The 25,019-nt window shown below is 42.5% G+C and overlaps 1 protein-coding gene across 19 annotated transcripts in view; it reads right to left on the bottom strand.

Moving 5' to 3' along the window:
- NCAM1 (neural cell adhesion molecule 1) overlaps nucleotides 1-25,019 on the bottom strand; it is a 299,859-nt gene that overhangs the window by 128,201 nt on the left and 146,639 nt on the right. The window lies entirely within an intron of this gene.

Genomic DNA, 25,019 nt, shown 5'->3' with positions numbered 1-25,019 from the left:
CCCAAACTCATCTGCACCCTCCTGAGAGTTGCTGGCTAAGTTCAGGAGCAGGGAGTTGTGCGGACTGCCATATTGGGAAGAAACTGCATTGTAGAAACCATGAAAGGAGAGAAGGTAAAGCTTCATTCCCCCCAGGGATTAAGGAACACACATTGCCTAGTGCTGAGAGAGACTGAACAGATGTGATTTGGGGAGCCTGTCTTTTCTTCATCTTTTTCTTGTTAAAAAAGGCAAATTCTCACAGCCTGGCTCAAAATTTAGGTCAGAGTCTCCTGGGAACACTGCCTTTCCTTGCATATCTTACAGACATTATTGCAGTGCCTATTGTTAACTGTATGAGGTGAGCCCTGAACAGAATATGCTTGCCACTCAGCTGACCTTTCACCCTTGGAAAAGGGCAAGGGGCAATGATGGGCAACAGCTCTCAAACCAGCCTGATGGATGTTCCAGCAAGCTCAAACGGTGTCCAGACAGTAGGACTACAGGATTCAGACGAAGATGGAAAGGATGTGTGTCTCCTCTCTCACAAAGAAGCATCATCAGTCCCCTTCTCATCCTAACTAAATCCAATATGAAAGGACACACAGTTCTCTGTCAGGACGAAGGACATCGTTAACCTGGTTCCAGATGGATATGGAGTCCCTGGTTGTGGCAGAGATTACTAACTCCCACAAACCCACATCCCTTTCCTCCTGGGCATACAGCTGGACTGCATTTCCCTGTCTCCCTTGAAGTAAGCCATGGCCATATGGCTCGGTTTTGGTGGATGGACTGTGGTGGAAGTGATATATGCCACCTCCAAGACTGGCCCACAAAACCTCCTGGGCAATCCTCCACTCTCCCTTCCCCTGGCTTCTGGCAGGACGGTAATGTCCAGGGTGAAGATGGTGGAGCTCTGTCATCCTGGAGCCCTGAATGACTGGGTGGAGCACAGCCTACCCCACCCAGCTAATGAAGTACATGAACATGAGAAACAAACTTCTACTATGCTAAGCCACTGGGGTCTGGGGGTTTACCTGTCACGCAGGTCCACGTCACTCTTAACTAATACACCAGTTCTAGTCCCTCATGAGGGACTAGAGACCAGATCTGAGCTTCTATTAGATGCCTCTGTGCTTCCAACGCATCCCTTCCTTTTCCTTTAGGCTGTTCTGAACACGAGTTGTTTCTCACAATCAATGAATCTCTGAGTAAACCATGGGCTTGAAGAGAATGCTGGAAGCTCAGGGAGAGGCACAGCTGGTGTCTCTGGTGGTGGGGAAGATGGCTTTGTGTCCTCCCTCATGTAGCCCAGAGGGACTGAAACCATCAAAAGAAGGGCTATTGACGGGTACTGTCAGGGCTCACTACTGATGACACCAACTAAGTTACTGGCCTCTACCACGGTCCACCTTGAAAAAGACAAATAGGCTTAAATTAATTTAGAAGACACATAAAAAAGAATTTCCTGCCAGCAACTGGAATATCTTGGGCCAGACCACAGGGTGTGACGCTCTTCAGAGCTAAATATGAATAGAGTGACAACTGCTCCCAGTTGGTTTAGGTCAAGCCTTTACTGACTGTTCCTCCTATGACTTTAATACTAAGGAAGCAAACTTTTCCAGAGGAAGAAAAAAGGAAAAACTCTCTGGTGGTTCTCCTCATAGTCCATGCTATGTGGCAAGGAGACAGTTACGAGGAACTGTTCATTCAGCAAAGGGGTGCAGCAATGCCACCATTACACCTCAGGAAACATAGGCACAATTACACACATCGCCATAACACACTCGATAGAGGCTACAACAGCCACACCCGAGGTCACATGTCCCTTGCTGATGGAGATGTATAAATTCACTTAATATATATGTATGGAGAGCCTATAATGTGTATGACACTGGAATCGGTGCTGTAGGGGAAGCCAGGACTTATAATTTATAGTTCCCGTCTTCAAGTTGCTTACAAACGACTAACAGAAGCAGGCTATGAGCATGAGAGGTCAAATAAAATAACAAGACAATAGTATAAACGCTGTCACAAAGATCTCTACAGCCCCATCATCAGGCAGAATTCAGCCCATTATTTGTATCCAATTTGTTTTTCAAACCCATTTAATTTGCCAACACCACTGTTCCCGGAACTCCCAATTCCATTGCCCTGTTTGATTTATTTCTCCACTAATATATATCACTCTATAACACACTATTTAATTGACTTGTTCAATGTATTTACTAAGCTTCATGGAGGCAAGGATGTTCTCCGCTCTGTCCGCCGTGGTACCCTAGTGCTTCACACAGTGCTAGGCACAGAGTGGATGCCTAATAAATACCGATGAACGAAAACTCCAAGTTTCTGAATACAGAAATTAACAACAGACAATCACTTTATTATTAAAAATATTCTTTAGCCCCACACAAAATATCCCAGTTTCTTCAGACCCTCTGTCGATAACTAGAGCCCCCAAGTCTGCTCACGGATGGAAATACAGAACAAGGCTACAACCTGATAAGGATCTCAAGTGTGAAACACAAGATGCTGCTACTTGGAAGAGATGGTGGGCAAAACCTGTGTTTCACATGGCCATCCTGTTATTTGAATTCATCAGAGCATAACCAGGAATGTGGTCCTTAGTCACCCCCTTGTCCAGAGGGCCATTAGGGCTATTAATGCCATTAAAAATATGGCAATAATATAATAAAGGCAAGAATGTATGCCTCAGATAAAATGCACATACGGATACAGCAGAATCTGAAGCTACCATAGCAATATGCTAAATCACCAGCCTATTTACTCAGCTATCAAGGGGCTGAGAAGAATCTCAGGGGCAGAAGGAGTTGTGGCTGCTCACCCTTGCCACTCAGCACATCTTCTTTATTCAGGATGCCCACAATATCGTGCAGGCTCAGAAGGAATCCTGACATTCAAATTCTTGCCTCTCTCCTAGCAATCTCAGTGCCAGGTATTTATTCTACATTTTGTGCTCCCAAGGCAGGCATGGGGAAAAGTGGGTTTTAAGAAGTTCTTCCAGAATCACACTATTTAATCACTTGATGTAATGAACGGGATTGGCCTTGCTGACTCCCTGTGTTCATCTCACAGCTGTGACTGAGCGGGCATTTCAGAGAGTGAATGATCGATGCTCATATATTTTGGTCACTGTAGCTGGCATAAAAAAAAATTCAGATCATTGTCTATAGAGTACCCGAGAAACAAACCAAAAAGGAATCTCATTATAGTGAAGACCAAGCCAACGGATATGGACGGAGCCAGTTCCACACGCACGGACAATTATGTAGAAACCAACCCTGCCAGGACGACAGTTTAATTTTCAAAAGCAAAACTTGGCCCTAAGATACCAAGCTAAGAATAGATTTTTATTAAAACTATCTTCATTTGTCAGGCAAAAGGGTCCTCTCTGGCAAATGAGAGGCCCTGCATCGAGCAGAACTGAAAGGAGAAAGTTGTCATCCTCCGGTAGACTCCCTCTACGGATTGAGTCTAACGAGAAGACCAAAAGTCTGCCCCCAACTGTGCGGCTCCCAGAGGATTGGTTTAATGATTCTGCCCTCTTTTTTTGCTCTACATAATCTCCCCCAGGGTTTAATTTTTAATAAATTGTGTGTGCATGAGTGTTGGAGAGCATGTGTGAGCATGCACATACACAGAAACACACACACACACACATACACATATGCACATTTAGAGAAAGTATGACTTTATTAACTCTCCAATTGCTGGTCGCAAAGCATCAATGATCACAGACTACCCCCAATTACAAGCACTGCATTTACAAACCCCACAGCCACACAGATGCGGCAGCCGCCCCAACCTGCCTCTTCATTCACTCCTTTCTCTTTGGAGGCCATGCTGACCGTGCTGAAGAGAAGCTCTAATGAAACCTGGGATACAAAGCCAAGTTTTCAGCTTGGAAGGCCAGGCAGCAGAGATATGAGCAAATCATCTGTAGGAATACAGAAATCCAAAGGAGTGGGGCAGGCCCTCTGAAGAGGGCAAAGGATAAAGGACACTGTCACGGGAAGTGACAAAAGCAGAGGTCTTTATCACTATTTTCATGATGGGGTACAGCATCTTGTATCGTGACTTTTCTTTCTACACAAATGCCTCTCTCACTAGACTGTGAACACTTTGAGGGGAGGGACTCTCATAGCCAAAGCTCCTGGAGAAGAACGTACGTGCGGGATACCTTCACATATCCTATCTCACTGGTTGATAACTCATGGGGCGCTTTTATTCCCATACTACAGAAGAACAAATCGAGGCATGCAGATCTGAAGTTGCTTGCCCAAGCTCACAGAGCTAATAAGTGACAGACCTGGGACACAAAGCTAAGATTGCTTGGTTCCCAAATCTTTCTGTTAGGCCTCTCTGTTCCTGCATGCAGAACCTGTGCAATGAATAGTCACTGAATAAATGGGCAATGCCATGAGTAGTAGATGCTGTTGGAAGGCTGCCAAAAGTCTGGAGTGAACGGCACATGGATTAAGTCACGGAGCAGACACGAGACGAGGAAAACACAAGACCATCCCAGTGACAGAGAGACCACACTTCAGTGCTGGGCAGTTTGTGCGCATGCCACAGGGTGTACACGGGGAAAATGACAGCTCAGCCACACCCAGTGTGATAAGCACCCCGCACCCCACCGAAATCACTTCTGCCCAGCCCTTTGTGGTACAGGTGCCCTGCACAAAGGTGAAATTATCTTGTACCTAAGGGCAAAGATAGCGCATGTTCTAAACAATCAACCAACAACCGATGCGTTGAAATGCAACCCATCTCTAAATTGGGAACCACCCGAATCCTTCTCGCTTCCCATATGAAGGGATGCAACTCATCACCTGCTTGGGTTTGGTTACTGGGCACTAATCACTTAGCCTTTTATTGTTATAATTACTTTTTGGGTAGAGACTGAATTACAACATTTCAATGCCTTGCAACTCTTAATATTGATTTTTTTTTTATTTCTATCCTGCTTGATTCCCAAATACCATCCCTGGAGATTCTGGGGTAGAACCCTGGAATATGCATTTAACAAGCACTCAGGTGAACCTATTAGGGAATAAGGCTCAGGAACCACCATTCTAACTAATACACAAGACAAAATGGAATAGAGACATTGTGTAATTCGCACAACCTGCAAAAATCCCCACCTCCTTTGAGTTTAACACTGGTGGAAAGGTAGTTAGCAGGTATCTGTATGCACCAGGATGTCACTGAGGGAGGCAGGAGGGAGGCACAGACAGCACACGGGAGGATGGCTTTCTCCTGGAGAGGAGGTTACACCCAGCCGTGTCCCTTGCATCCAGATCTGTCTGGTTGGTCTGGAATGAGGCCCATGCTGTGAGGAAACAAGGTGGATGTCCTGGGAGACACGCAACTATGGCAGGTCAGCCTGAGTGTGCCCCAGAGAGCAGCTGAAGTTTTCCACTGTGAATTTGCTTATTCTCTGTGCTGTAGGCAAATCTGCACTGTGTTTGCAGTGGGGGCTGGGGAGCTGAGCAGATTCTTATTGAAAAGTAACAATGTTGGCTTTTAGGAGAGAAATTTTCATCTAAAATGCCTTTCAAAACTACATAAGAATGTCAGGGAGACAAGAGAGGCTCAATAATTTGTCAATCGCATCCACTGAGAACACAATTATGAGAAAAATGAACTGTAATGATACAATAGATCTTTCCGTGTTACTTAAAAGACTAAGCAATAAAAGAGGAGGGTGACAAGCATAAGAAGAATATGGCTATAAACACATCTGAATTGGTTTCATGACCATGCAAGGCGACGCTCACCCCATCTTCAGCTCCACCCTGGGACTGAGACAGCACAGAGAACTCTGTGTTTTGGAGTCACGACAACCTGGATTCAAATTCCACTTCACCAGCTGGATGAGCTGGCTGACCTTGAGTGAGCCTTGCATAAGCTCACTGAGCCCTCTCTTGTAAGAATGGTGTAAAGATTAGAGCTAATATTGGAAAGCACACAGCACAGGGTCTGCCACATAGCAGGCAATGAATAAAGAGCAGCCATGCACTATTATTATTACTTTTGTTGTTAAGGGTAGTTTAGGGACAGAGAGACTTGGAAAGATCCAGGATCAAGCTTTGCCAAGGAGGACAAAAGCCAGCTTCACCGAGTTCACAGATGATCTCAATGTATATTCTAATTTTGAAGGATGGGTTGGACCATTTGAAACTCTGCCCCCACATCCAGCCTGGTGGCCCGGTGTCCTGCGATCTGCACAGGTGGTTGCCAGCAGGTCTCCACCTCTGCCAGACTCAAACATCAGTTTCCAGACCAACGTGGTGCAAGCTGCTGCTGCCCAGGAGACCCACTAACAATTCTGTCTGCCCAAACCCAACAGGGGGCAAAAGGCCCCTGTCATCACCCCCAAGCCGAAGTCTCTGCTGCAATTTGGATACAATCAAGAAGTAGGAAAAAGAAAAGTTAATCCAATGTAACCCCTTCCATTAATCAAGATCATTGAGATTTCTCTTGATCTGTTTACAACAATTTTTCTACTCTTTTATAAATGGAATACGCTGTCATTTTGCAGCATGAAATGGTGACAGGGATTGGAATTTCTAAGATGCTGCATACTCTGGTTTCTCTTCAGATCGTATAAATCTTTCGCCTTTTCCTAAGATGCTGCAATAGTCGTTACAGGTGAAATGTGGTCTATTAGTTAATAGATGTAACAGCGAAAAAAACCACCTTGCCTGGAATCTTTGGAGGACATCAGTAAAGCCTGCTTTATCAGATTCCTTATTCAACCGTTGAAACACGCACTTATCGAGCAAAGTCATCCATTCAGCAAAATGTTACCAGTAAGTTACCATCCGACTAAGTGCTTTAGACGTCTGAGGGCTGCATTCTATTCTGCTCTAATCACATTACTTAAGATTTTCTAAGTTGTCTGATTAGAAGGCTGATTTAATTAGAGCGCTAACAGAAATGACAAACCCTACATATGCTCATCTAAAACCTTTCTCAATCATATTTGAGGTACCACAGTGTGACGGCTAATGCTGGGCATCCAGGCCTTTAACGACACAGGGCCTCAGCAATCTGCACTTACTTTTACGACACACGTTAAACATTAAACATACATTGGAAGCACTGCTGAGAAATTTAATAGAAGGATCGATTCATGCTCTTTTGCCAGACCCCAGGTTACCCAGCTGTCAGTAAACATGTTTTATACCAACTTTAATGCTGTAGTGAAAGCCAGATGAACACATGCAGGAGTAACAGGGAGATAAAAAAAAAATTTCCAAGTATTATATACCTCCCCACTCCTGTGTTTTCAGGTAAGATATTATCAAGGTAAGTTCTTCAAAAATAAATTATCATCAGAAGCTACCCTGAAGAATGCAATAATCTGCTATTTCTCACATATAATGAGCTTCAAGATAACAATAAGACTAAAACTGCACAAAGAATTTTGAAATATCTTGTGACTCTACAGTTTGCAATCTGAAGAACACACAACAGCTGCTTTACTGCACAGAGCTTTTGCCCATGCTTGGCAGAGGACAGCCAAGAGAGGCAGGGGCTGCATATGTCACTGTGTGGCAGAATGCTGAGCCGGCCTCAGGCCGCCGTCCCATACTGGTGACCAAGGAAGCGAGACCAAAGCAGAGTTGGCCCAGCACTCTCCATTCTAAAGAGTACAAATGGTTGGGAAAGACCCCTCCCTTCGAGGCTTAGGGAGATGGCAGAGTCACTCTGCCATCCCCACTCCTCCCTTGTCCCATCCATCCCCCTCCTCAGTCTAGAGAGACACAGGAAAAGAGAGCAGGAGGAGTCGTTAGTTCTGGACTTCTATCTGCCTAGTGAGAGCAGATATGGCTTCTCCCTTCTTCCCCCTGGAATCATTATCCTCTCTTTCTCTCTCTCTTTCCCTCAAAGATGGGACTTTTACTTTGGAAGGGCCTGTGTGAAAGGGTACCCGGCATCTTGGTCCCCAGTTAGATGACTGCTAGGTCAGCAGGCTTGCTGACCTGCCCTGAGCCTACCGGAGCAGGTGAAAAGAGAATTGGAGAGAAATGGCAGGGCAAAGAGGGGTAGCAGCCTCCTAGTGGAGGCAAGGAGGTGTGAGCCTCCCGTGGGTCAAGCTGGCCTAAGTCCTCTTGCCAGGACGCTGTCTAAAAGGGCGGCCTGCAAGGAAAGGGACCTCAGGAAGGAAAGGCTGTGGGTTATGTCACCAGGTGGCTGGCTGGAGTAGAGTTGACACTGGATGTCCCACATCTGCAAACCATGCAATGGGGAGTCCCCTAACATGGTTCTGCAGAACGCTCCCTTGGGTACCACAAGAAGGCTAGTATTTCGATGTCTGCCACCAGGCAGGCACCCACCATAAGCCAGGGGTACCCACCATAAACTAGGGGTATCAGAGCCACATGTACTGAGAGAGGACTGCAGCCACGACCTGTGATGTAAGGGACACCTGTCTCTCCTCCCCACCCTAGAATAAGGGAAGAGATGGAAGATGAGACAGGGGACGGTAAGAGTGTCCCAGAGCTAGAGTACATTCTTCTACCTTTCTCCAAGGTGTGTGTCGGGGGTGGGGCTGCAGGGGGCTGGAGAAGCAGCCCTGCTGCTCCCCCAGTTCAAGTCCCTTAAGCCTAAAGAGGGCATGTGCTGGAGGGAAGGGGAAGAGGGCAGACTGACAAAGGATATGGGACTGGTGCTTTAAACTGACCATCCTGAGTTTACTTTGTTGGTTATTTTGGTTTTTTTTTTAAAGGTTTTATTTTTCCATTTTTCTCCCCAAAGCCCCCCGGGAACATAGTTGTGTATTTTCAGTTGTGGGTCCTTCTAGTTGCGGCATGTGGAACGCTGCCTCAGCATGGCTTGATGAGTGGTGCCACGTCCACGCCCAGGATCCGAATCAGCGAAACCCTGGGCCGCTGAAGCGGAGCAGCGAACTTAACCACTCGGCCACGGGGCTGGCCCCCACTTTGTTTTTTTAAAGATTGGCACCTGAACTAACATCTGTTGCCAATCTCCTTTTTTCCCCTTTCTTCTTCTTCTCCCCAAAGGCCCCCAGTAGATAGTTGTACATTCTAGCTTTAGGTCCTTCTGGTTTTGCTGTGTGGGACGCCACCTCAACATGGCCTGATGAGCGGTGCCATGTCCGCGCCCAGGATCCAAACCAGGGAAACCCTGGGCCACCAGAGTGGAGCACGTGAATTTAACCACTTAGCCATGGGCCCGGCCCCCCTGAGTTTACTTTTACTTAATGAAAACAACTGCGATTCCATCAAAGAGGTTCAATTTCACGCATCTTTTCTGAGGTTCTGCTACGTGCCAGGCACTTTTAGGCACTTGGGTAACAATGACACCAATGAACAAAACAGACAAGATCCCTGCCCTTCCAGCTACCAGTGGGGAAGGGAGATTTAGCACAGGACAGGGAACGAGAGTGAGCAGAGAAAAATAAAACCGCTGAACCACTACCGAGTTCAGGCCAGTCAATAAACCAGCTTCAACAGCTTTCAAAGATGAAGCAATTTCTTTCCGAAAGTTTTGCTTTCAGGAAAAACACTGCCTTCTGCACAAGTGCTCAGAGATTGAAGAGTGGCCTAAGAGGAGGAGAGGAGGGTTGAAGGGAGAAAATGACTAATAAAACAATGTATGAGTGCACAGAAATTAAATGTTCTAAGTGTCCTCAGGGAAGATCATGGTGAGCTTTCACAAGACAAGACGGTGGCTGTAATATTGATGGATATTTGGTCCCATTTCTTCTGTGAAGACTCTCCGGAGGGGTTGGGATCAGAAGGCGAGCTGGTGACACCCAGGAAACTATGGGTTTAGAGAGATGCTTCAGGACACTTGGGATCAGCTGAAATAGACTAGAAGGACCAGAGAAGAGTTTAAGATCTGCTTTAAATTACACTGAGGCAAGCACAAATGTGTTTTCTAAATAACTCCTCTTAGAGAGAAAGACATTATTTATACAGATCTAAGTCCAAATTTATGAACAGCTCAAAAATCTTTGAAAAGGCACCTAAAGCTTCCTCCTTCCCTTCTCCTTCGTTTCTTTGCCTCCTTTCCTAGTTTCTGAGTTGATTCTACCTTCCCCGGGAAGGACACTGTTTCCCCAGAATGACCAGACAGTCCCATCTGAGAGATCTGACAGGCGTGAGACCCATGGAGCCTGATGGAGACAAGCAACCTCCGGGCTCTTAGGGATGATGACTCGGAATTCCGCAGTAAATTCTGCTCCCCATTCTCCTTCCTGAGGCGATCACCGCAGTTCTTCTCCAAAGCCCCTTTCTGAAGTGGAGAGCCTCTTTTTCTTGTAAAGTTGGTGTTTACTTCCTTGGCTCATTCCACCCAAGGCGCAGCTGTGTCTGGGCCAAGCTTTATCTCCTCAGGATAATAAAATCATCTTAAGAGGTGAGTCAGTACAAAGCATGACAACAGCAATGTCACAGGGAGCCTGTGGCGTTCCTAATGAGCCCGGGTTATAGTTTTATTTAATGGTGGATTATTACCCCGAATGACGCTAAAGGTTGTCCACTAAGGCCTCCATTCTCGGCTGTTTACAAGGCAGAGTGGTAGAGATGATGGTAGTTACTTTTAAATGGCTGAGTACTAAAAAAGATGAGGACACTTCTCCCCTGAAACCTTCCACCTTTCTGAAATGAGTTCCACTCTTAACACTGCCCGTGGATAATGTCAGTCCACAGGGTGCTAATGGCCCAGCGAAGCTGTAACACTACAAATTCTGCATCAGGGAAAAAGCACCAGCATAGCTCAACATCCTTTAGTGAGGTTTCTATAAAATGCCTTCTCTTAATAAACCAGTAAATTTTCCAACCTGGCAGTCAAGGCTGGCTAATTCTTTTTAGATCACCAAGAGAACACTGTAGATTGAGTTCTTTTAGGAAACTGTGGGGCCTAATTAAGTCCAACAGCCGGGATGTTAAATGCAAATCTTCATCCTCCAGCAATTTAGTTTAAGCAGCAAAGCTATTTTCCTTTTTCTGTGTTTCAACTAAGTATTTTATCATGATGAATTGAGAAGAAGAAGAATAAACCAAGTCTAGGAAATGTAACTCCAGACAGGGTACTGAGTTGTATGTAGATGGATGGGCCTGACATTAATAAAATCCTGTTTATCTCTAATACATTAAAATAGTATTTTATAGGAAAATTTCAGTGTGTGGCACAGAGAGGAGACATGCTGAACCCATTGACATTTAGCTAACAGAATTTTTAATAGAATTGAGCTGGCCCAGGAAGGAAGAAAAATAGGAAAGAAATGCCAACCAGACGACTCCCCAGAGAATAATTCATTTCGGCTTTATGTGACATTAAATATCACTTCCTCCACCAAGGTTAGACCCTGTATTAGTCTTAACAAAGCAAATTTCACCCATCCCAAAACTCCATGACGATGGCCCCTAGATCAATCCAAGGGTTGAGGGCACAGCTATCAGCCAGTCTAACAAAAACAAGACAATTCATTGTGACTGGTGCCATTTTCCATTTCACTGTGCAGATGACGGGAGGGCCTCTAGACCACAAGGACCAGTGGCTTAGAAAATACTGTTTGGAATTTCTGTCCTCTTGGCCGAGTCTGACTTCTGGCTTGATTTCACCTGGTCCATGGCGATCATCGGCTATTGCTCTGGACAGATGCTCTGCAGCTCTGAAAGCAGTTTCCCTCCTCTGGGGCAGGTCCAGAGCCTGAACGGTGGTCACTCAACTGATGATATTTCACGGGGCGGGGAGAAGTCTCTCCAACCCCAGGAGGACCAGCCTTCAGAGCATCTTTCTTTCCTTTCCTCTCTCTCTCGGCCTTATCCTGCTTCCCCATCCCTTCTCCCTATTTACCTTCCAACTCTTCCTCTTCCTCCCATTTTCCTTCTCTTAAAAGTCGCCATAAAGAGATGCCTTAGCATTTTCCCAATATTTTAACTTTGTTCTCTTAATTTTAAGGTGATTTGAACATTTTATATTTGTCTCAAAAAAACATTTTTTAAAAGGAACTATTTTCAGTTGTGCTCTGTAATCACGAGATTTTAATATTTTAAACTTTTACTATTCTTGACTTGCTTTAAATACAAAAGTCCTTTTCTTCTGTCTTTTCTTTTTGTTTTTTAACAGCTTATTTTCATTCTCAATGCCTCAAATGAACACTAAAATTCAGTAGTCGAGACTCCAGCTGTTTTTCTTTGCAGATTCCTTTCACTCCCATAGACTCACAAGTTCAGTGCTTCAGTTCAGAACTCAAAATCTTTTTATTGAGCACCTACATAGGCCAGGAATAAGGCGAGGCACTGAGGAGTCATCATTCAACAAGACATTCAGCTTACGTTCCGGAAGGAGAGACGGACAGTAAAGGAGTACAGAATAAATACACAGAACAACCAGGGATGATGATATGTGTTACAAAGAAAATGACTAGCAAGCCACGAGAGAATACGCAGGAGGCCTGTTTGAGGTGGGTGGTCAGAGAATGTCTCTCCAAGGAGCTGGTTTTTAAGGGAGCCAGCTGTGCAAAGAGCCGGGAAAGAGAATTTCAGGGGAGGGAACAGCAAGCACAGAAGCCCTGCGGCAGGAGGGAGCTTGGGTCTTCTAGGAACCTGGAAAGAATGCGTGTGTGACTGGGGCCAGTGAAAGGGGAGAAAGCGATGTAGGACAAGATAGTAGACACAGCAGGGACGAGCTCACAGGATGCTTCTGAAGAACCTGGATTTTATTCTTAAGCGTACAAGGAAGTTGCTGAAAGGTTTTAAGCAGGGGAATGGCTTGACCTGATTTTTACAATATTTCTCTTTACACATCACTCTAGGAGAACTTGAACTCCTGACTTCTGACTCCAGGTGCAGAGCACTTTCCGTCAAGTTTCCAAGACCAAATTACTAGTAACATCTTCAAAACACACCAAAATGCTGAATCTACCCCCCAAATGAACACCACTCAAAAGAAAGCAGGACAATATGTGACTTTATGAACTCAAAGAGTTTTGAAGACATATAATCAACAGGACTGTAAAATGACAGATCCGCCTAGTTTCTGAAAATTAGGATTAACAGCTCCCTGCCTGGACGTGTTTGTTTTTGTTTTATTTTTTTCTACATGGTCTCCTTAGAAATCACTAATGAGAATTTAAAATAATGAAATGCGTACAATAATTTCCCAAAATATTTCACTGAAATGATGAGGTAGTTATTTTTAAAAAATAAGAAGAATGAGAACACGAGACATAAATAGTAACTAACCGCTACATATCTAAAATCAGTGTAACTACTGAATTTCAGGTGATAAGTAAGAAGGAAATGAAAAGAAAGTTAATCTTCTTTGGGAAACAATCAGTAACGTAAGGCCCCTTCCTCGCCTTTTATCCGACCCAATCAATCACACATTTATTGAGAATCACTCCATCTACCATTGATATGAACGTCTTCTACCACTTTTTCTGCCACTGTTTCTTTATGCTATTGCTCCAACTCTGCCTGTCTGTCTGTCTGTCTGTCTCTTCTCTTTCAATCCCAGCCCTCGCCTTAGCCCTTGACTCAGAGCCCGGCTTTCCCTCAGGAAGGCTCTGGAATGGAGCAGGCCCGGTTCTGGCTTTTGAAAGCAACGGGGGCTATAAATGAGGCAGTGTCAGGACACTGAATGGATCTGGCCCAGCGAAAACCTCTCCCTACACCCAAGAAAATCTTTCCCAGCAAAGGCAGTGATTTTTTCTGAGGCATTTAACAGGTATAATTGTTCACTACAGGAGAATCATTTGGGCTCATTTAGGTTTTTCCTCTACCCATCAGGGCTAAACTGATAGCTGAACAAAGCCAGACTCCGCTCCAACACTGACACAGCTGAAGAACAAATGCTTAAGAAATAAGATTAATGTCCTCTGAGAGTACAAAGAGAGCAAAAAGATTTAACAACTTATTTTTAGATTCTAAGTACCTAGATACAATGATAAAAAGAAACCTCAGAGAAAGAAAGACAGTTGGAAAAATACAACAAAGTCTTATTTGCAGCGAGTTATTTGAAGAATAACACTAAGTATCATTGTAACCTCATGATACCAAAATGGAAAATAAGAGATCATAATGCACTTAAAAAAATACATTCTCACAATTATTGCTATTAATCACTCAGTGTGAGTGGTCTAGGATGATCTTGCAAATGTGAAGTAAACAACTTCCTGAGATGCTTTATTTACAATATTTTATGTATTTAAAAATCTATCATCTTTCTTCCTTACCTCCCAAAATTTTAGACAAGTGGTTTGCTGTGATGACAAAAAGATGCATAATTACTCAACTTGCATGATCAGTTTATCCATATTATTTTCTGACTATAAATTAAAAGCTAAGAAGTCTCACACATTTATAAGCGTTATGAAATTTACCAGGATTTAGGTTGTTCTGCCAATTGAAATTCACAGACACAATTTGGTTTTCCCTCAATAAAGTTGGATAAAGTTTCTGACGAAATCAATACATTTCATTATCCCCAAATTCTAAAATCCACAGGGAGAAATTTCTGGATGGTTACCAAGATTTTCGCAGTCCTTTTGGTTGGTTTCAAAGCAAACACGCCAATAAGACCTTTGACATGACAGGTAGATGGTCTGGGTTGGGGGAATTGGAGGAGGGGGTGCAGAAGGTACGGGTGCAGAAGGCCAATGGGAGAGGAGAGCTTTGTTCATCAATAATAGTGTAACTTACCTGAGGGCAGGACATCACATTCTCAAGTTAGGTTTCCTAGAACACTGTTGGAATATCTCTGGTTGTGGAAAGGACACCAAAATGGAAATAATTTAGATCTGAGCACTAGATACATCTTGAGTTTTATCTCTAGCATATTAGTTTACTCCCTCGGTTTTTGCTAGCCACCAAATGGCTTACGCAGATGAGAAGAAATACAAAACACTGTGTTTAGAGAGCATTAGGCAAAAGATATTAATGCTGCCCTAATTTTGTCACATTTTCTTGGCACGTGAAATATTGAAGGCCAATTTGCAAAGAGAAACATGTAATTTATGTATTCTCCCTCATTCTCACAAGGATTTGAGGCAGAAAATATAGAATTCATTTTACAGGGAGTGCCCACTTGAACTCACCAAATACAGAAAATGTAATCTTCTATCTTCATGAAGAGGCATATTTTTATAAACATTTTGCTATGAAATCTTACATTATTAAGAAGGTTCCAGTCATAATACTAGATTTTAATCTGTTTTTTGGCCCCTTTCCTAAAACACAGTGGTACCTTTTCAAAAAGGAAAGCCATCACAAGACCCTGAATGGAGAATTCTACGTGCATGGCCAACTGCATGGAGAGCAGAAGCGATGAAGAGTATCGCACTCTGCCAGCCTCGTCTGGGCTCAGCTTCCCCAGCACCTCCTTGAATAATATCTTTATTGATTGGTCTTGCTCTTTGAAATGAGCAGACTGATGTCTGACACGCTGAACCCAGAGGGAAACCAGAAGCTTTTCTCTCCCTGAGTCGATAAGTTTAAACAACTCCAAGTCTAAAATGATGCTAATCATTTGATGTAGACGGAAGTTTTCTTTTGGAATCACCTGAAAGTATGTGCTAGCTGACCTGGCCTGGCTCTGATTTAAAGTCCACCGTATCTGCTGTGCTATCATTTCTGCTAGTTGGTGGCTCTGCAAGGCTGCCAAGAGGTTCCTTGCAGAAGGGGTGCAGCCGTGGGCCCTGGTGCTGTCAGCCTATCACCTTTCTTTTCCCCCTCCATAATAAAGGCACAAAGCAGGAACTTTTCAGAGTAGTAGCACTGAATGGACAAAAGATTATTTACCAAAAAAAAAAAAGAAATGTAATGCTCAAGCAACAAATAATTTTTAAGCACTTTAGATTAAGGTACTGTGCTAAGTGCTACAAAGGACATGAGTTTCTGTCAAAACACTGACCCCCTGGAAGAAGAAGATGATCAGATATTAACTACATATAAGAAGATATTTATTACGTCCATGAATTTTTACAGAAGCTGTCTATTTCCAGTTTGTCACTTCAAACCTAGGTTTTTGTATTTTCTCCACACCCATGGCTACCTGGGAATTAGAGAAGTCGGTTTAAGTTTATGAAGGGAAGAAGAAATATTTTATTTTCTTAGCAGCATAATTCCTCTTTAAAAGAGATCCATCTACTAAAGTGTATGCTTAAAACTGGTTAGGATGGTAGATTTTACGTTATGTGTATTTTATCACAATCAAAAAGAGAGAGAGAGAGAGATCCACAGTGGTTCCTCTCCTATTGGGGAACACCTACCTCCTCAAGCTGTTTGCTCACTTCTTGGTTTCCTCCACCCTTGATCTTCATCCACTGTTTGGCTGAACAGAATCTTAAGTCCAAGCTTGACCAGGTTCTTGTTATTTGTTTTTGTTGTTATTTATTTATTTTCCCCAGCTTTATTGAGGTATGATTGACAAAAACATATTGTACGTATTTAGGTTGTATGTGGTATTTTTTTTTTTTTTTTTTTGGTGAGGAAGATGGGCCCTGAGCTAACATCTGTTGCCAATCCTCCTCTTTTTGCTTGAGGAAGACGGTTCCTGAGCTAATATGTGTGCCAGTCTTCCTCTACTTTGTATATGGGATGCCTCCATAGCATGGCTTGATGAGCAGTGTGTAGGTCTGCACCTGGGATCTGAACATGCAAACTCCAGGCCACCAAAGTGGAGTGCACAAACTTAACCACTATGCAACCAGGCCAGCCCCTTGTACATGATTTTTTTAAAGGCATTCAACATGATGATTTAACATATGCATACAATATGAAATGACTACCACAATCAAGTTAATTAACATATCCATCACCTCACATACTTGTATCAAACTAAAAAGCTTCTGTACAACACAGAAAACCATCAGTAAAATGAAAAGGCAACCTATGGAATGGGAGAAAATATTTGCAAACCACATATCTGATAACAAGTTAATATCCAAAATCAACAAGGAACTCATACAGCTCAATAGCAAAAAAACAAATAACCTGATTAAAAACTGGGCAAAGGATCTGAATAGACATTTTTCCAAAGAAGACATACAAATGGCCAACAGGTACATGAAAAGATGCTCAGCATCACTAATCATCAGGGAAATGCAAATCAAAACCACAATGAGAGATCACCTCATACCTATCAGGATGGCAAAAAGATAAGAGACAAATATTGGCGAGGATGTGGAGAAAGGGAACCCTTGTGTGCTGTTGGTGTGAATGTAAATTGGTGCACCCACTATGGAAAACAATATGGAGGTTCCTCAAAAAATTAAAAATAGAACTACCACATTGTTATTTGTTTTAAAGAAAGACTGTTTCTCAGCTAACACATGCAAATAAAGCCTTCTTCAGAGCATCCACAAAACGGAAGAAGGATCCCCAAGCGTATGCGTGTAACAGAGATCTCATTGTTGTAGTTTCTGTTCTTCTGCTCTTACTTCTAGAACAATCAGGAAACTCACTTTGTTAGAATTAATTAGTCCTGACTTTCTGGTCACCGTGTCCCTTACAGAATCTAAGACATTGCTAGCATCTTGGCAGTTGGGTGAGGTGGGTATCTTCCTTCTTGATTCTCTGTGGGGATGCCCATAAACTATAAAAAGTAAAGCCGATGGTAGGTGTTTTGATAACACAGAATTAGGAATAAGATACCTCACATTTGGTAATTCTTTGCCGGCATATTTTGAATGTTTACCAGGAATGTGGAGGCAAAATACGTTGGTCTAACCTTTGGCTTTCCATTGGTAATATTATCATAAGAAGAAGGCTTTATTTGCATGGTACCTATTTCCAGCCTGTTTTGTATGCTTTATGATAGACATCAAGATTAAAATAACTTTTTGTCTGCATTTCCTCTGTACTTTAATCGGGTAGTAAGAGCAATAAACAAAATACCGAGATAATGGTAACTCAGAAACTCAGAAGATATAGAAGGTGGACCTTTGGCAGCTCTGCCCCAACCACTTCTCTTCCAGGATGACACAAGCTGTGGGGTGCTCATTGCACAGGAGCATCCTTTCAAGGTGTCCATTTATCTTTGTCTTGTGAAAAATAAGCTAAACTTTAAAACTATCTGCTATGGTCTGAATGTTTGTGGTCCCTCAAAATTCATATGTTGAAATCCTAACCCCCCAAGGTGATATTAGGAGATGGGTCCTTTGGGACGTGATTAGGTCATGAGTGTGGAGCCCTCATGGTTAGGATTCGTGTCCTATAAAAGAGACCCCAGAGAGCTCCCTCACTCCTTCCAACATGCAAGGTTACAATAAGAAGACAGCTGCCAATGAGGAAGTGGGCGCTAACCAGACACCCACACACACACCATGATCTTAGATTTCTCAGCCTCCAGAACTGTGAGAAATAAAAGTTTATAAGCCACCCAGTCTATGGTATTTTGTTATAATAGCCAGAACAGAGTAAGACACTATCTTTTCTGAATTTTTAATTCCCTAATACTAAAAGGAGACATTGGTGGGTTAGGTACAATTCTCCTAATATCAAGTAAGATTTTCTTTTTTTTTCTTAATGAGGAGAGGGAAACTTATCTTAATTTGTTTCTTGATACTTGCACTACAGATAGAAAATTTCATGCACCACTGAAACACAAGTTCCACGAGGCAGGGACTTTGTTTAGCTCCCTGTTGATTCTCCATCCTTGACCAGTCAAGAAATACCTGTTACTGACTGACTGACCCAATGGTTAGGACTTCAAAATGGAAAGCTGAACAACTTGAGTGCACTTCCTAGCCTGGATCTTCTGCGTCCCTGACGTGAGGTGCTCTTGGAGCACTGTGGACCAAGTCTTCCACCAGAGGGAGCAGGGACACCACCACGGTGCCGAGGACACTTGGTGAAAAACCAAGGGAGGTGTCTGAAGAAGAAAACGGGACAGTCCCCAACCACAGCAAAAAAGAATCAAAACCAAAGTGAAGAAAAATAAAACTTAAGGTCCATGCAAATAAATGCAATGGCTAGGTAAAACTAAAACAGACTCTCCTTTTCCTGTTAACTAGGGGGACCACCCAACCAGCTACATCTTTGATGGTTGCCCATCTCCTGGTTACTAGCGTGGAGTTAGCCTTGGCACAAGGCACCTCATCTTAAAAGCAGAAAGGAGAATGACCACAGCCAAACCACTCTGAAATTCCCCACTGCAAAGCTCTGAAACATTTCTATTTCTGCCTCTCACTCTGGGGAAAAGATCCATTCTATGGGCTGTTTTTGACCTGGCACAAGTGGCTACGATGACTTCATTCCAAATTCTGGGCTGTGATTCCACCTAAGAACAAGTAATTCTCCACAAAACCACCATCAAATAACATAAATGACAACTGAAGTTTAATATTCAACGTCTTCACTTTCTTCTCCAGACAAACTTAACCTAAAACAGGGCAACAGTTTGAAGCACTGGGCATCAAAACACATAGCTGGTTTAAAAGCAGATAGTTAGCGCTTTCTTGGTCTCTCAGCGCAGACGAGAAGGCTTTGCAGTGGACAACAATGTGCAGGGGGATTCAAAAGGATGGACATGGGCGACCAAGTTACCTCATGGATCACCATCCATAGATCATATGATTACAAGGTCTATTTCAAAGCCCTATACCATCCAAAAGGAAAGATAATCCACGGCAGGATCGAAAATGCACGATAGTTAGAAGAAAAAAAAAGACATCAAACTAAAGACGCAAGACGTAAGTTTCATTTAGCTAACGAAGCTGTGGAGAGTAAATTATCCTTCCATGGCTGCTGAAAGAAGCAACAACAACAAAAGACACTCTCCATTTGCTAAGCGGTTCCACCCTATCCAACTCTAGATGGGACCTGCCAGTCCACAGACGGCCAAAATCGGACGTTCCTGGGACCCTACTGATGGAAGAGACTGCTGAGCAGTCATAAACCAGAACATCCCAAGGAGTGAACGTGATACTATTTCAGGTTTGTTTTAAGGTGACAATCAGAGTAAACAGAAAATTATATATAACTCAAGAGAGAAATAAAGTCAACAAATTCAAACAAACAACATCAAGTTTCTACACAGCAAGATACTGGTGTATTTCTTTCCATTGCTTCTTGCCAGGCATCTTGCCCAGTCTATAGCAAGTGGTCAACAGGGACTTACTGATTATCTAATTAAAACAAAAAAATTCTAAGGGCTTATCTAAAAAGAAATGAGAGGCCCAGCCCCTTTCTACAAAGCTACTAGATCAGAGAATAGCTACGGAAAGATATGAAAGACAGTGGCTAATCTAACGCACAAAGAATCAAAAATGCTTTTCAAAAGTTGAGGGATCCTGCATATGAAGAAAGTGGCTTCTTGTTCTAATCCTACTCCCCTGGTATAAAGGCTTTCATGAAACTAACACGTACTTAAAGAAATCCACAAGGGAGAGGGGGAGGCAGAGAGTGTGCTTTTTGGGAGGAGCAGAGAAGGCTGGCCACACTCAGCAAGACCCATGAAAAAGCTCTCCCAACGTTTGTGGGGAGATCTTTCTCTACATTAACAGTAAACAATGAGCCTTGTCAAATTTTTCTTATTTTTCATTATAGGAAACGTTAAGTGTCACAATACTTCAAGCGTGTAGCGTGAATGGAAAACAAGATGGCATAGTGACTTCGCGACAATGGTAAATCAAGTGTTCTGTCTGGCAGGAAAAATGTCATTACCCTGTGAGGTGATCTAGCCGATGTCAGTTTTGAATCAGAGGGAATATGACCGTTTGAATTGATGAGAGAAACAATCGATTTTATTTTGGCCAGCAACTTTTAGAGGTCAGAAGGAAAATATTTATTGTACCTTTTAAAAGAAATAACATTCATTATACTCTCCAAAAAGTAAGTTCAAATAAGGTACATATTTCCAAAGGCAAAATGTGAAAAACAGGAGTTTGTTCTTAAAAAATCAGGTTAGGAAAGACTAACATCAACCCCACTCCCAAAAGGAGCATTAAAGCAAAACAGCTTATCACTCCTGCTCGCTCGCACAGGTTGGTCCTGCCTTAGCAGCACCTCCGATTCAAGGTCTGGGAAAATGCACCGAAAGTAAAGTCTGCAGCCACCTAATGACTAGCAATCTAACAACAGACAGAATGTCCCCAACGAGGTTATCTAGGCAATTTACCACTTTCACTATTTTTCAGTCAAAGCAACTGCATTCTGGGAGAAAGATTCTCTTTTTCGCTTAGTAAAGATGCACAGGAAAGCTTAAAAACAAGGTCTGCTATAAGAAAATTCAGACAAAAGCTAATTTAAATAATTCATAAGCTTTTTCAAATGACCACGCTCATTTTTAATGATAGAGAAGAATGATTATTGATTATAAAAGATGCTTTTGACATATTTTTGAGTGAAAAAATAGGTTACAAGACATACAAGAGTACAGCAGGCCCCCTAGTCTGCAGTTTCACTTTCCACGGTTTCGGTTCCCCACAGTAGACACTGGTCCAGCAGCAGAGACCTTCCTTCTGACGCACGGTCACCGTGCCACGTCATTCACCTCACCTCATTTCATCACGTGGGCAATATTCTCTCACATCATCACAAGAAAGGTGAGTACAGTACAGTAAGACATTTGGAGGAAGAGAGAGAGACCACATTCAGGTAACTTTTATTACAGTATGTTGTTAGAATTGTTCTATTTTGTCATTAGTTATTGTTCTTAATCTCCTACTGTGCCTAACTTATAAATTAAACTTTATCACAGATATGTATGTATAGGAAAAAACAGTACGTATGTGGTTTGGCACCATCCACGGTTTCAGGCATCCACTGGGGGTCTCAGAACATATCCCCCGTGGATAACGGGGGACTACTGTATAACCTATTTTTATAATGGGAATGCATAGGAAAATGTGTGGAAGGATACGCAACAGGGTGGTAATATTGGATTATACTTTCAGTTACGTTTACTGAGGAATAATTTACCTACAGTAAATTTCACTGTTTTTGTATACAGTTCTATGAGTTTTGACAAATGCACACAATCATATAACCACCACCTCAATCAAGATATAGAACACTTCCATCACTCCAGAAAGTCCTTTTGTGTCCTTCTGTGGTCCATCGCTCTCCCCAGCCCAGCCCCTGGCCACCAGGGATCTGTTTTCTTTCCTTACCATATTGCCTATTCCAGAACATCGTACAAATGGGCTCATACAGTAAGTAGCCTTCTGATTAACACTCTGTATTTTTTCTCTAGAATATGGGATGTAGGTGGTGATTTCTTTATTCTTGTTAGCTTGTTTTTCTATATTTTCTAATTATTCCTTAAAAACACAATTACTTCTGCAATTTAGAAAAGTGGAAGTAAAAATTAATTAATTGTGATAGGTATTATGGTCAGTAGATAAAGCCAAGAGAAGGCACATGAGGACAAATGTTGTATAAGATATATAAATTGTGGGGTCTGGCCCAGTGGCATAGTGATTAAGTTTGCATGCTCTGCTTCGGTGGCCTGGGGTTCACTGGTTTGGATCCCAGGTGCGGACCTATGCACTGCTTATCAAGCATACTGTGGTGGCATCCCACATATAAAATAGAGGACGATGGGCACAGATGTTAACTCAGGGCCAATCTTCCTCAGCAAAAAGAGAAGCATGTCAGCAGATGTTAGTTCAGGGTTAATCTTCCTCAGGAAAAAAAAAAAAAGATATCTAAATTGTGGGATTACTTCACCAGAGAGTTAACTTTGAGAGCAATAGATAGCCAGTTAGAGCGAGGCAGAAACCCTAGCTGGGCTGCCTACTAGTTGTGTGGCTCTGGGCAGGTTATTTACCATCTTTTAGCTTCATTGGCCTCATTTTTACAATAGGGATCCAAAAAGTGCCTCTCTCATAGAATTGTTACAAAGATTAAATGAGATTGTGCATGTGGGCTACTGGCACTTGGTAAAAATTTAGCACTAAAATTATATTTATTATTTATTTGGCTATTCTTATCACTATTACTATCATCATGGAAATCTTGGGAAGTGTCCTGGTATGAAAGGACATTCTAGGCCCCAGAGTAGAGCCACGAAGAGAGAGAATGGCAAGTAGGGCAGAAGGAAGGGGGCCAGGTCACAGGCTCACGTCTTAACTCTCAAAACTAAATTCTAGATATTTCACTTGAGAAAACTTAAAACTTCTGCTTCTTCAAAACAGAGTTCTCATCATTTTGTTGTGATTTCTGAGTGAATTCACACACCTGTGGTCTTCTATTCTTGGAATTTTAAAAGTGATGGCTCATTATTCAAGGCACCTTGGCAAATGTAATATTAATAGTAAAGACCAACCACCCTTACAACTTTAATCCATCTTTTCTTACTGTTTAGAACACAACGGTCCTTTCGTGAAAACATACATTTGTGTTTGTCTAACTCTCCCCCACAACTCCTTGAGAATGGCCCAAACCCTCTAACCTTTCTCCCAGCCACTACATGACTTGAATTGAGGGGCGATGAGGGGAGCCAATGATAAAGATAGCAATCTAAACAAGAACATGAAATTTAAGATCAGTGCACAGTGAAGCGAAGCAATTGTAGATGTTTATCTCTGCAAGGTTTTTGTTTATCAGAGACTCTGGGGTGAGAACGAGTTCATAAAAAACAAATATGATCCACCTTTATCTTCCCAAGACCGTAACACACGCCAGGAAGTGAGTAAATCTGTCTCCATTGGGAAGCTCCCAAATGTTTTGATTGAAATAGAACATCTCATTTAATTCTCATCCTCGGGAAGAATTCATAATTTATGAACCGATCCAGGCTTTTCATAATAAACGGCAACTGAATTAAAAACATGTCTGCTGTCTTTGGCCAAACATATACATATGTTAAAAGCAGGACTATTGGCTTCATGCACTTTGGCCAAAAAACAATTATAACCACATTACAGTTAAGTTCATACGCATACATTAATATATGTATGTCTCTTTGTCTACGCATGTGTGAACATACATGTTTATGTATGTACATATATGTATATGTAAGTGAATGTGTATCTGTGTAAGAAAACGTTCATTGAACATTCATTATTGAGAAACCTCACAGGCCAAGGAATGATCTCCCCAGCTCCAGGCCCACTCTGTCGGTTGCCTGCTTAATAACAGGAGATGCTCCCTTTGACTAGAAAATCTGACCAGCTCCACATCCGACCTGGCATTTAAGACCCAGCTCAAGTACCACTTCTTCCTCAAGCCCTTCCCAGTTCCCCTACACCAGAAACAACCATCTTCTCCTTTCCACCTTAGATTCATTATTTATATATACGTCTTCTCCCCATGACAAAACAAAAGGCTCCTTGAGAGCAGGGCCCACGGGTAATTCTTATTCGGAGCATCCTCCAGGCCCCCAGTGCCTAGCATAGCACTTTGTACAAAATAGAGGCTCGAGATAAATTTTCTGAATGAAATGAATGAATGATATTTTATTCCATTTTAATACAAAAATCAATGTTTGCTCTCATAGGTTAGTAATAGCTGAACAGATCAGAAAAGAGGACTCAAGAATATGGCTTTGGTAATATTTGAATTTCCAATTCCTGACAACTCCTGGTTCCTCTGGAAACCTTGCTAATATTTCAATGGACACATTGGATAGTCCACGGATCTCTGGACCCAATCTCAGTAAAACAGAAAGAATTTGCGTGTTGAGGGTTTAAGAAGAAACTCGTTTTGGATGGCACAGAGTACTTGGATTGGCATTTATGAGGGCATTACGAAATGATTTGTCTTCCCTATGCTTTCAGGTTAACAAAGAAGTTTTTAACCAGATACCAATACACTAATCACAGGTAGCTCCCCAGTGTTAATCAATTAAATGACTTGCATGAGAGAGGAGTCAAGAAAGAGAACACGCATGCTCCCCTTTTCCCAAATCAAGTATGATGCCGGAAGGATAACTTCCTCCCCAAATCTGATAAAGCAATTACCCAGGAAGTCAGAGAGTTTGAACAATACTCATTCCAATTTAGCATCTCTCTTCTTTTTCAAAGTGTCAAAAATTTAAAACTTAGGGGAATAAACACGTGGTATCCTCTGGTGCCCCACTCCAAGGTGACA

This window comes from Equus przewalskii, chromosome 6 (genome assembly GCF_037783145.1).
Source record: "Equus przewalskii isolate Varuska chromosome 6, EquPr2, whole genome shotgun sequence".
In the NCBI taxonomy this organism is placed as follows: Eukaryota; Metazoa; Chordata; class Mammalia; order Perissodactyla; family Equidae; genus Equus; species Equus przewalskii.
This window is presented reverse-complemented; position numbering and strand designations above follow the sequence as displayed.